The sequence below is a fragment of the Castanea sativa genome, chromosome 8 (genome assembly GCF_040712315.1).
Source record: "Castanea sativa cultivar Marrone di Chiusa Pesio chromosome 8, ASM4071231v1".
NCBI classification, from domain to species: domain Eukaryota; kingdom Viridiplantae; phylum Streptophyta; class Magnoliopsida; order Fagales; family Fagaceae; genus Castanea; species Castanea sativa.
Window position 1 is genome coordinate 25323175 of NC_134020.1, and position 14122 is coordinate 25337296.

Below are 14122 nucleotides of genomic sequence, written 5' to 3' on the forward strand. Positions count from 1 at the left end.
TTATTAGATGGATGCGGGCCGCCTTGGCGGGGGTAAGAGTTGGCTCTAGCAAGTCCTCTACAAGGATAATCCTGGGCAAACCCTGAGTCGAGGACGTTGCTAACGTAGCCAAAGAATCGGCATGGGTGTTTCCACTTCTAGAGATGTGAGCTAAGACAAAGGAGTCAAATTCTGCTTGCTGACGATTGACCTGGGCCAAATATTCCTGCATTCTTGGGTCCCTAGCCTCCATGGTCCCCATGACCTGGCCGACCACTAACTGAGAGTCCGAGAACGCATGGACTTCCTTTCCACCCATCTTATGTAACATGTTCATGCCTACCAGAACTGCTTCGTACTCGGCTTCATTATTAGTAGCCGAGAATGACAGCCTTAGAGATTTTTCGAAGACAATTCCCTAAGGGGATATCAGGACAAGTCCGACACCAGACCCTCTCTGATTAGCTGCCCCATCCACATACATTTTCCAAGTCGAAGGCACTGTGGCTGTGATCACACCAACTGATTTTTCATCCATGTGTGCTTCTTTTAAAGTTTCTTCTAGCAATGGTTCAGTAAACTCTGCCACCAAGTCAGCGAGGACCTGGCCCTTCACTGAGGTGCGAGGCCTGTATTTAACGTCAAAAGCTCCTAAAACGGTTCCCCACTTTGCCACCCTACCAAAGTAGTCCGCGCTGCGTAACACCGCCTTGAGAGGCAATTGGATCAGAACCACTACAGTGTGAGACTGGAAATAATGAGGAAGCTTGCGCGTGGCGTGAACTATGGCCAGAAGCGCTTTCTCCAAGAGCAGATAGCGCACCTCGGCCTCATTCAAAGACTTACTAACATAGTAGACCGGTCTTTGCACTCCGCTGTCATTCCTTATAAGGACCAGGTTGACCGCATGGACGGCCACTGCCAGATAAGCAAACAAGACCTCGTCCGTCTCGGGGCGAGACAAGATGGGTGGCCGAGAAAGATATTGCTTAAGCTGCTGGAAAGCTAACACGCAGTCCTCGGTCCATTGAAACCCTTTTCACTTATTCAACAATTGGAAGAATGGACGGCATTGATCAGCTAACCGAGAGATAAACCTATTCAATGCAGCAATCATTCCGGTCAATTTCTGGATCTCTTTTGGGTTCCGAGGAGGCTGCAAATTCTGAATAGCCTTAACTTGTTCTGGGTTCACCTCTATGCCTTTGTGAGTAATCATGTATCCCAAAAACTTTTCGGACCCCACGCCAAAGAAGCACTTTAAGGCGTTAAGGCGCAGCTTGTACTTTCTTAGCACTTGGAAGGTGTCAGCTAGATCTTTGACGTGAGAATGTATTGTTTTACTCTTTACCACCATATTATCCACATATATTTCAATATTCTTCCCCAGTTGCTGTTCGAACATCCTGGTCATCATTCTTTGGTAAGTAGCCCCAGCATTTTTCAACCCAAATGGCATGACCTTATAGTGGTAGTTCCCCGTTGGAGTAATGAAAGCAGTCTTCCCCTGATCCTCCAATGCCAGGGGAATCTGATAGTAACCCTGAAAGGCATCCAAAAAACTCATCCGAGGATGTCCGATAGTGGTATCCACTAGCTGATCAATATGCGGCATTGGGAAAGAGTCCTTGGGACAGGCCTTGTTCAAATCTATGAAATCCACACATACTCTCCACGTTCCATTCTTCTTTTTTACCACAACCGTATGTGCCAACCATTCGGGGTAGAAAATTTCTTTAATAGCCCCAACCCTCTTGAGTTTGAGCACCTCTTCCTTCACAGCCTCGGAGTGTTCTTTAGATGAACGCCGAGGTGGCTGTCTTCTCGGAACAATAGCAGGGTTGACGTTTAAATGATGAAAGATGAAGTTCGGATCCACGCCTGGAGTCTCATAGGGGTTTCACGCAAAAACATCAATATTGCCCTTTAGAAATTCCAACAACTCCATCTTCTCCGGGTGTGGCAAACATATGCTAACTTGGAAGAACCTCTTTGGGTCACCTGCTATCAAAAACTTTTCCAACTCCTCACAATGAGCCTCTTCTCCTATCATCAAACCAGATGCATCAGGAGCTGTTAACTGCTATAAGTCTTTGGTGACCAGAGCCAAAGATTCGGCTTCTGTCTGGTGTAGCATTGCAGCCGATATGCATTGCTTGGCCACCGATTGGCTGCCGAGGACCTCTTCAACACATTCACCCGAGGGGAACTTAACCTTAACATGCAAGGTAGAGGAGACAACTCCAAGAGCGTGCAGCCATGGCTGGACGAGGATGGATGTATATGGAGAGTACGCATCAACCACAATGAAATCCACCTCAACCGTTTCTGAGCCGGATTGAACGGGCAAACGGATCTGTCCTTTCGGCACAACGGCTTTCCCTTCGAAGCTTATAAGCGGCGAGTCATAAGGAGTAAGATCTTCCAGCTACAATCTCAACCCCTTAAATAGATCAGGGTACATGATATCTGCACCACTGCCCTGATCTATCATCACCTTCTTCACATCATAGTTCCCTATCCTAAGCGTAACTACAAGAGCATCGTCATGGGGTTGGATAGTCCCTATCTTATCCTGCTCAGAAAATCCCAAGATGGGAAGATTCAACCTCACCCTCTTCGGCCTGCAACCTGACTCCTCAGCCTGAGGATGTGAAACTGCCATCACGCTGATGGGACCCGAGCCTGTCCTGCCAGGTGCAGCAAAAATAACATTAATTGTTCCTAACGCCGGCCGAGATGAGCTATTCCTTTGATTGTTCGATCCAGATTGGCCGCCCTGTCCACCAGGTTGACACAAGTGCTGCTTTAGTTTCCCTTCACTGACCAGCTGCTCCAAATGGTTCCAAAGGGTACGACAGTTCTCGGTAGTGTGGCCCACATCCTAGTGGTACTGACAAAAAAGGGTTTGATTCCTCTTTGCGGGGTCTCCTGCCATCTTACCAGGCCATCTGAAGAAGGGCTCCTTACGGACTTTCTCCAGCAGCTGATGTACTAGTTCTCGGAACACAGTGTTCACGACCTGAGGCACTGCCGAGCCGGACTGCCCAACGTAATCTCGCCTCGGCCTGTTGTTGTGGTATCTGTCCGACCTGAAATCCCGTCTCTCCTGCGGGATAACCTTCTCCTTACCCTTTCCTTGTTGTTGGTCTTCCTCCACTCTCTTGTACTCGTCAATACGGTCCATAAGGCAACGTACATTGCGGACGAGTTTTTTGGTCAAAGACTTTCTCAAGTCATGATCAATAGGAAGACCTAATTTAAAGGTATTGAACGCCACCTCATCAAAATCACCATCTATTTCATTAAACATCTCCCAGTAACGGTCGGAGTATGCTTTTAACGTCTCTCCATCCCTCATAGTCATGGATAACAGCGAGTCCAATGGCCGAGGTACCCTACTACACGTGATGAGCTGCGAAGCGAATGCTCTAGTGAGCTCCCCAAACGAACCTATAGACCCCGATTTAAGGCCGTTGAACCACCTCATAGCAACAGGTCCCAAGCTAGAGGGGAAAACTTTACACATTAGAGCCTCGTTATGAGAGTGCACCGCCATCCTCTGGTTAAAGTGACTCACGTGCTCCACCGGATCAGTCCGGCCATTGTAGATGGTGAAGGTAGGCTAGGTGAATCTCCTGGGAAGCTTCCCTTTCTCAATCCTCCGCGAAAATGGAGATTTGGAGAGTTGGTACAACGCCTGACTCATAGCATCGTTCCCTAAGCCCCTAGAAGGAAGCTTCTTACGTCTGCGAACTGGCTGGTCGTCCTCTTCACGGGAGGACATTGCACTGGGGGGTGAGCATGACCTTGAGTTATAACTACCTCCCCGGGCTTCCTCTGAAGAATGATCAGATGAGGATGGCGAAGGCTTACGTCTAGCGCGGCGTAGCTTTCTTTTCAGACGACCAATCTCCCTCTGCATGGCCCTGGCACCATCCTCGTGGGTGGTGCTACCCCCGCCCTGAGTATGGCTAATCCTGGGGTATTCTGTATGGACACTTCCCTCACGATCCCTTTGATGCTCAAGGCGCTCGAAATGATCCTCCGGTTGTGATCCCTATGATTCTGCATGGTGAGAACCTAGGCCTGCCATGGTATCCCAACCTTTTCTAGACTAGATTCCCCACAAACGGCGCCAATTGTAGGTGCACAATTGCACCTGGACCCAAAGACAATCACGGGCTCAAGCCCAATGAGCCTTAAACAATGAAATTTGTAGAGTGTGGGCTTGAAATCTAGATTAGAAGTACTGGGAACTTGATAACAGACTAGAAGGTTACAAGCACTTGTAAATAATAAACAATAATGGCAAATAGACCTCCTCGGACGTGAGCCGAGGACCACTTCTGTATTATTTCTCTTTCTTTCTTAAGGGTTACAATTCTTCTTTCTTTTTCTTTTGTTTTTCGATCCCCCTTCCCTTTGGCCTTCACCCTCTTTAAATACTTCCTTCGTTGCTGCCTTTTGGCTAGTGACTAGAAGTTTCAGCCCTACTGTTCAGGGGTCACTTCCCCATTAATGCGGCCAGGAAGGTAGATACAGAGTCTTTAATCCGGAGGTGGCAGCCTTTGCTCTTGATATTTTCTTTAACACTGGTGCATCGAGAAGGTTCAGGGTTTCCCCCTTTAACCATTAGTCTTTCTAGAGTTGTGCTTTGACCCTCATAATGAAGCTTTGAATTCTCTTGGGATTGTCCGAGGAGAAGCTCGTCCTCGGCTGCACCCTCGGACCCTCGGCGTATGGGCCAATTCGTAAAGTTCAATTCTGGAGCAGGTCGGCCCTCCATGCTACAGTCCAAAGGCCCATATGCCCACTTGGGCCAGTTTACTCCTCACAGATAGGATCTTAGATCGCAAGATCGAATCATAAATTGTAAGATCTTACATTATTTGAAGAAAAAAACAAAAAATACACATTGGTATGTTAAATAATCTCATAAATTATATATTCATTAATATAATTACCATACATCACTACATCCATTTGTAAGCATCATTTAAAGAGACAAAAACCTTAAAATGTGACACTCTATTGGAATATTTTTTATTTGGGTCCAACTAACACTTTCTCTATATTAGAGTAGAAAAACTTGGTCTATTAGGATTTTATTTTTCACTTAAGTCTAATTAAGTCTTCTGTCAAGTTTAAGAAGATTACAAGAAATCAAGGTTATTTGGGATCGTTAGAATCATACGATCCTACAAATCCTAAACGATCACAAAGATCCTTGAAAGATCTGAATCATTTTGGGCAGGTGGAATCGTAAAATTATAGGATCCAGATCGAGATTTTGACAACCATGCCCTCCTAGAAACTTGAACCCCGGCCCTTGCCCCCCCCCACACCCCACAAGCACTTATACTTATGGAGTGACCAACGCACCAAGAGTGTGCGGTGGTATTAAAAGACTTAAATTAAATAAAATTTGAATATTTTGACTTCACAAAAAAAAAGCAAACACAAATACATAAAGTTCAGGATTAAATTGATGCAATACTCCGCTAATTTCTTTTTTAGGAAAATTATGGCCAAGAGGTTGAAAAAACCTCTTTGTAAATATACAATTTTTATTTTTCCTGATCATTGATATGAAAAGATAAGACATTTTCTCATAGCTTAATTAGGATCTAAAAGAAGATTATTCAAGTCAATAAGAATTTGATTAGAAGATGAATCTTGCAATATAAGTGATTTCCTTATAACAAATTTGTCCATAGTGCTAGCAAAAGAATAAAGGATAAACTACATATGTAGTCAACATATTCAATTTAGGCATTCAACCGTTGTGGGTTCCTATTTTGGATAGTACCCAGGCCCAAATGATGATAAGGATTCTTGGCCTCCAAAGAAATTATGTTTGATGGTTGGTGGACTAGGCTTGGTTCACTGCAGCTGTGTTAGGCTGATTACGAATCAATTTGTGCACAAAACATGGGCCCAATAGCACATATACATTCATACATGCACACATATATATTGTAAACTAAATGGCTGAAGAACAATAAATGAATTATCAAGAAAAATGCGAGTAAGGACGTCAGGAATCCTCAGAAAACAGAGCGATAGCTTATTATATTAAGTTTTTAAGTACATTGAACCCTATTTCTAACTGGGATATGCCACAAGGTTCAAATAAGTTCAAAAGTCACAGACTTGGATAGCTCTTTCTAGGCTTCCAAGACTTGTGAGTTTTGAATCCCCTTGAATCCAAGTGTATCCTCAAGCACTTGTTGTAGGATCCTTCACAATGCCTTTCTTTTCTCTCTATTTTTTGAAGCTTAGTGAATCTCTCTGATGCTCTTTTTATGCTCTATTAATAGTTGTTGAATGCCTTTTGTTAATGCCTTAATCTTCCTTTTATAGTACCATTCTAGGGTTTTTGGCATGTCATTGATTCCCTCATTTTGCTGCCCTAGGTACTAAAACCAATGTTGTGTCAATAATATTGGTGGCTGGTCCTTTCCTTATTTCTTCATTGTATTCTTTTTTTGAGGTGTATCTCTCAAAAGTTCTCAGCTGACCTTCCTCTTTTGGGAGATCCTGATAGGGCAAGTTCAAATGTCTTTCCTAAATCAAGGCTTCTAATCCTTTTCCCAAAACTTCTAAAAATACTTTTCAGAGCTTTTTTGGCTGCCTCACCCTTTGTCCCTTTCCTTCAAATAGGTAGATTCCTTCTTAACATGTTGAAAGGTTCCCAGCCACTTTCCTTCATGGTTCACCCTTTCTTGCTCTGCCTGAGGTCCTGGCTCTTCCTATCAGGTATTAGCCCCAAGCCACCATTTGCTACATAGCCTTCTTCTGGGCTATGGGTGGCTGATGGGACATGACCCCTTTGTCCTCTGTGCCCAATGGCACGCCTCCTTGTGCTGTCCACATCCTAATTGGCCTCCTTTAGCTCTTCCCAAGGATCCCCATTAGCTCTGGTAGTTCCAAGGTATCCTGGTCCAGTCTCTTTCTTCTCCCTGAGCTCCCCCAGGGATCCCCTTTTACATAGGGTTAGGCCAAACTTTGTTTGCTTTCTTTTTTCCTCTCTAAGGCCCAAGGCTTACCCTATCATGGGCTTGGGCTCCCTCTTGCCCATTCTTAATGGGCCAAACCTTGGCTCATGGATTGGGCTTTCCTTGGTTATGAGGGCTCATTTGCTTTGGATCTTAATACTTATAACATTTTGAGCCTCAACAACCATTATATCATTCTTGTTCAATAACGTATTCAAGCATTATTTAAGTCCATATGCGTATGTACAAATTGTATCACATAAATCCAACAAATTTAGTTAAAGACTAAAGTAAGCACTAACAGACTAGCTGTTTGAAAATGTGCATTTAAAAAAATAAAAATAAAACATTTAATTTGGGCTTTTAGGCTAATTTTTTTGTTTGGGCAATTTTTGACAAATGCTACATTCACAATGAAGTCTAAATGATAAGTTGTTACTAGTTCTAATTTAATCCTACTATTGAAATTACTTTTTTGTCCACATGTAATAACATGTCACTTAGGATTTGTTGTGAAATTAGTAGGATAAAGTTGTAAAAGTATTATGAAAATGTTGTGAATATAGCATTTTTTGCAATTTTTTGGTTCAACCTTCAATGGTCCAAAATTTTAGAGAGGTCAAATTTTTATTTAAGGTGTTCAAGTTTTTTTTTTTAAGGTGGTCCAGTTTGTTTTCTAGGGTGTTCATTAACCCATATTAATTTAAAAATCAATTTTTTAAGTAGTAGAGGAGAAAATTTTACTAACAAAAGAATAAGATATACAAAGGTGGAATCAAAACACTCTCACAAAAACCTAAATCCCAAAAGAAAGAAATTATGTTTACAAAGCAAGATTCCAATTCTTAGAATTGTGTTTTTAAAACAAAATTTTATGGAGAGGCAATTGAATTGTCCAAAATATTTTTCTCATAACACAATTTTTAATGAAATAATATTATATTTTAAAAATAAAAAATAAGAATATAAAAAAAAAAAAAAAACGTCAATGACAGTATGAACTCTCACTAAAGAATTACTCAAAAAAAAAAACAAACAAACAAAATTTTGGTAGCATCAGATTCCCCTTAGAAATAGATTAATTGTTCCATAAATTTTTAACCTGAGGTAATAATTTTTAGATTGAATTTTCATTACCTCCTAACACCTTGTTATGCCTATAAAATAAAGTACGTACCCAGTGAAACATCACAAAAATTCAGCGAAAAAAAAAAGAAAAAAAACTCTTTCACATAGAGGTTTGACAGCCCAAATCTCTCTCTCACACCTTCTGATCAGAATCTCTCTCACTCACTCTGTCACTCACAGGTTCTCTCTCACTCACTCCCAAAAGGGCCAAGTTTCTTTTCTTTTCTTTTCTTCCATGCATGATTACTGATATTTTGGTAACACAGGTAACAATTGGGAGAACTTTCCTTGTATCAAACGGAAAGAAAGTTTTTCATGTGTTCCACTTGCCACACACCTATCGCATTGTGGCAAGATTATATTGCAAAGGTAAAAAAAGTTCATCACTTCTTTAATATATCTTGGAACTTTTTATTTCTTGTTTTATATGCAGTTCTTGAATGATTGAATATCTTGAAACACCACGGGTCCTTGAATTATTGAAATTAGAAATAATTTTTTAAATTGGTATGTTAGACTGATTGGAATTTGTAGTGTGTTTTTTGTATTAGAAGTTAGAGCCCATGTCCTCTCCCCTAAAAGAGTGGGTTTTGTTTCTAAAAAAATAAAATAAATGTAATGCCTCATTGAAGATGCATGTAATGCACTTTTGTAATAACTAGCTAAATTTTCCGCATGATGTGCGCTGCAACTTATTATTAGTTTTCCCCAATATTTCAATAATTTTATCAAGAATCTTGTATATTAATTGGTTGGCACCTCAATTTCCAATAAAGATATTCATGATTTAGACCCCCAACTATCGATGTATAAAAAAATTTTGAATAAATTTCCTTGTAAAAAATTGTAATATTTAGTTATTTTATAGACAAAATAAAAATCACACTAACATATGTGTTCACAAATTGAAAATTGCATGATATAATGGTTAATAGATAAGCATGTTTCATGCTTACTAAAAAAATGCATATATCCTTCAGTTGTTTTTCTTCTTTTTTCTTTTTTTTTTACATTCTTGATTATGTGTTACTAATTTTTCTCCTTTCTGTTGGACATTGCTTCAATTGTTGCATGATATAGTGTTTCAATTGTTTCTCACATATAATAAATTGTTTCTCATATAAATCTTAGAAAAATTATATTAAAATCCCATTATCCTATAACAAAATAAATATATTTATTCTATTACACATACACGCTCGCGTGCACGCGCGCGTGTGCGCCTCGCACACACACACACTCACACACGCGCGCGTATATATATATATATATATATATATATATATATATATATATCGCGCGCACACACACACATATATTAAGTGTGATTGAAAGGAGTTAGGAAATTTAAAAAACTAAGATTTATTTTAGTAAATTGACAAATATTTAATTTTTTATGGCTTTTGTGTCAATTGTTGCCAAAGAACCTAAACATGAATAAGAATATAATATTCTAAATTTATTATTATTATTTCAACTAAAAATTATCTTATACAGAGTTTATTAAAATAATCATATAAATTCATTTGATATAAATAATTAATGCACAACTATAAATAATTAATATATGCATTTACTCTATTGGCTAATTTAATGAACTAATACTTTGATATAAATCAAAACTTTATTTAGAACCCTAAATAAAGAGAACTTTAAGAAATGCGCCACATGTTACAACCTCGTACTCTCTAACATGAGACATCTGCTTTTATATATAGTAGTGTGTAACCCCGTGTATATGCACAAGTACAATTAAAAATAATTATAATTATACAGTTCAAATCGTAAATAGTCAATTGTAGTGGTGTTATTGAAGTTAGCTTGAGTCATTAAACGTCTAGGACATTAGTTCGACCAAGACATTTGAAGGTACTAAAATATTTTTTTCCTTGCAATTTTCACGATATTGGTTACATCAAGTTTCTCACAATTACATTTATGAATAATCACAATTAGATATATAAAAATTTTGGTCAAATATACACATTAGTTTCAAGTTTTTATTAGAGAATATACTCTAATCATCATGGGAAAAAAGCCATATTATGTGCCTTTGTTTTTTTGATAACACATATTTTGACAATATGTTATTTCTTTCATACCAATCAAGGGAAAAAACACTAACAACCATTAAAAAACAACTACTTTATAGGAGGAATCCCTTAATGGGTGCAATAAAAATAGAAAATATTTATTTAAGATTGCAATTGAAACCACAATTTGTCCCAATATTATGTCCATACATACATTAAAAATAAAAATAAAAACTCATTTTTGCGCACATGCTTATGCAGTATGCACCTTAGCCTATGACGTGAAGTACCATCTCCCGATTGCCAAGGGCCATCAATTAGTCAAAATAGCATTGGGTTGAACCCTTGATATAGCTATAGATCACAAATATCTTTTCTACAATGGATGATACAAAATTTATAAACAAAAAGAACCAATTACAAACAAAAGCAAAAACTAAACTTTAAAGTTACATTTATTTAGATCTAATAGATGAGAAATACCACCCAATAAGAATCATAGACGTGATCATGCAAATTGCGTCCAATAGCAATAAAAATGTCTTGATTAGTTGAGTAGTTGATCATAGATGTATTGAGTTAAATGCTTCACCACATTTCTTGAAATCTCCCACATTACAACTCCTTAATAAGAATGGAAACTGCTTGAAAGAGGCTGTAGCAATACAATAAACGTATCTTATCAATACATGGGATTAAAAAAGATAAATCCAAATTATTCGCTTATCATAGAATTCAGTGCATTAATCATTGGAGTACTTAATGATCATAAACCATAACTGCAAGCTAAAAACTTGGAGTTGTAAAGTAGAAAAGAAAAAGAAATGTAGACAACATTAAAAGTAATATGTCTTACAAAAATTAATCTATTTTCACAAAAGGAATGAACTACGCACATCTAAACTAAATCTCAAATTCTCTAAAATCCAACTTTTTACTTCAAAACCATAAAGTCATAAACCCAAGTCAAATATATAAGGTCCATTACCATAGCTCTAAACATTACAATAAAAGTGGTAATTTAAAACATTAAGATAATAAATAATTAAGAAAAGGAACCCACATGATGTTGGGATTCTTCTATAGTCAATTAATCGTTCTGGAGTATGCCTTGTACGACTTTCAACTCAGCCTTATGGTGCTTTAGAGATTAATTAAATAAAACCCCAAACCTATAACTTTTAATCCATTTATCTTTTTCTTTTTCTTTTTTTTTTTTTAAAAACCCTCAATCAGATAAGCCCCTTAGATTACTACTACATAAATTGTGCTCACCTACATAGTTTGCAACCAAAAAAAAAAAAATTGATATTCCACACTTCTTTGTATCTGAAGAGAAAAATATAAGCAGAGCCACCTTAGATTGCTACTAATCATTCTTACTAAAATAGAGTTGACTGGGAATATAGAGTCCAGAAAGATTTTGTAGTCATCTCTAGATGTCTAATTGGAATTGAATTAGCTGGTTTGTTTTCTTCTTAATATGTTTATATAACAAATTGAGATAACGTAAGACTCTACTGGACAAATTTAAAACTGGAAAGGCATTCTAGCACAACACCAACATAAAGCTATTTCAGAAGTTACTGTTATGTTCTTAATCATGTTTTTTTCTTCATTTATGTTCTTATACCAATGACATAATTTTTGGCAACTTGGACTGGTTCTTGTATCTGCAAAAACCAACACCACCACTTTTTCATCACCAAAAACATAAATTTTCTTACCTCACCAAATATAATACACAAATCCAAATGCATATTGAAGCTAGACAACAAAAGAATTCAAAGAGAAAAAACTAAATCCAATTAGGAAGATGATTTTACTTCAAAAACGATACAAAAATAGTAAAAGTGCAAGTACAATATTTTATAGTGCCTATTTTGTTGATAAGTTGTACTTCTGAAAACAAAATAAAAGGCAAAACCAGTATTTTCTATAGAAAAACAGAAAAGGCAAGCCTATTAGGGATTTTGATCAAAATTATGCTGGTAAACATTATTTACTTTGTCATTTATATCAATGCTTCCAATTCTTTCACATTTACACTTGCCTTCATTACTGAGTACCTCTAAATTTTACATCAAGCGAAAAAAACAACAAAACAAAGAAAATTACACACACAAATAAAGAGACAAATGAGAGGGAAGCGAAAATAATGATTATGGAAGTATACAGAGTATTACCACTGTAGAATTTGAGGACTCTCTAGGGATCGTCCTTTTTGCTCTAAGAACCCTCCGCCATGGGACTGTCTTCTCCACCCAACTCCAATTGATATCTAGAAATATTTTTGAAAAAGAAAAGCTTAACATAATCTTGAATTTAATTAAGACAGTCAAAGTTCCCTGTGCTGGACCTAAATTGTGAAAATTATCCTGAATGAACAAAAAAAAAAAAAGGAAGTCCCTAAAATTTCCTAAATGAACCTATCTTTAAAATCTCTAAATTCTAAAATTATCCCAACACCACAAGAAACCTCCAATTCCCATTTGCAAAAAAACCCAAAAAATAAAATAAAAAAAGGACTTTGTTGTGACTTGCAATTGGAAACTCGGAGACAACAACACTTACTTTCCTTTAGGAGAAGTTTAACTCAGATGAATTGCAAACTGAGCCAACTTCTTAACAGGAAAATTAACATATTGGTAACACAGCAAACATCTATGAAAGGAATATAATAGGACCATTTTCTTAGCAAGAATGTCACACAACAGAAAAATTATTAGGAGAAGAGCAAAGTTCCTAAAGAGTGCCTTTCAATTAATCAAAAGCCCAATCTTAAGAGCAAAATCACCAACATGAAGTACCACTATATATCTTTTGTTGCGGGAAAAAATAAAATAAAAACCCTTCAATTTCACAAACCCAAAAACCGTTTCACATGCAAACCTCAAAAAATGGAGAAAAAAAGATGCTATCTTGTTATCAAACAGAAAACAAACATGCAAAAATAATCATAGAAAAATAATATTAAAATTATTCAAGAACAAAAATTTCACAAAAATAATGGAAAAAGAATTTACTTACATTTCCTTAGAAGTATGTGCTCCCTGCTTCCTCAATCTTCACTGTACTACCTTTAGGGGAAAAAAAATCATGAGATTGCAATTATATTTAAGCTCCTTGGTGGGCTAAGAAATTACATAAAGAAATAATGAGGTGGAAACAAACCCAATCAAATTTATAAATTCTTAATTAGGAGCAGTTTTAGACTCGAGTAATCCAAATTGAATTTCAAAACCAACAACACTAAAACTAAAGCAATTATCAACATTAACGGGTCAGTAAAACTAAATAAAGTTAAAATGATTCACAAATGTCTGATGCATTGAAGGTTTAAGAAACCATAATACTCCATTTCTTCGTACTAAAATGGATACAGTCGAAGAGTTAAAGAAAGAGCAACCTTTTTGGACGGACTCGTCGCTCTGGGTTTGGGCTAATACTGTTGCAGAGGAAGAGAACGACTCCAATGGGAGTGTGGGTCTTGTTCCAAAGAAAAAGACCTCTTTGTTTCATTTAATAGTTGTGGCTCTTTGGTTTTTTAGGGATAGAGGCAACTGAACCGGGACATGAAGAATTGAAGAAAGGAAGAGTCGTGCAATTGAGAAGGGGAAAGCCGAGAAAAGAAGAGAGAGAGAGAGAGAGAGAGTCTTTAAACTTTAAAGAGTAAACATTACGGAATCTGTCAAAGTAAATCCATATGAAATTTATGAGTTAATTAATGACACCTAAATTAATATTATTATGCTGTCCCCACATAGCACCCAAATTAAGGAATAATTGAAGACAGGTGGCAAAGATAGATGGCACAAAATTAGAACTCTGATTTGAAATTTTAATTTGAGTTTCTCTCAGCTTCACCTATTATTAAATTTATAGATATATAGATGAAGAGAGAAACTTACAGATAGCAGTTCTGACATGATGATGGTCGGAGGATTGTCATTAGTGGGAAGTCTACCTAATACTAACTCT

At 37.4% G+C, this 14122-nt stretch overlaps 1 long non-coding RNA gene across 1 annotated transcript; it reads right to left on the reverse strand.

Moving 5' to 3' along the window:
* Nucleotides 1–10458: 10458 nt before the first annotated feature.
* Nucleotides 10459–13839, reverse strand: LOC142608232 (uncharacterized). The gene is made up of 4 exons (XR_012839448.1): nucleotides 13551–13839; nucleotides 13172–13221; nucleotides 12328–12422; nucleotides 10459–10796 (listed from the first exon to the last, which is right to left on the reverse strand). It is a non-coding gene; the product is annotated as an uncharacterized LOC142608232 (long non-coding RNA).
* Nucleotides 13840–14122: the final 283 nt, after the last annotated feature.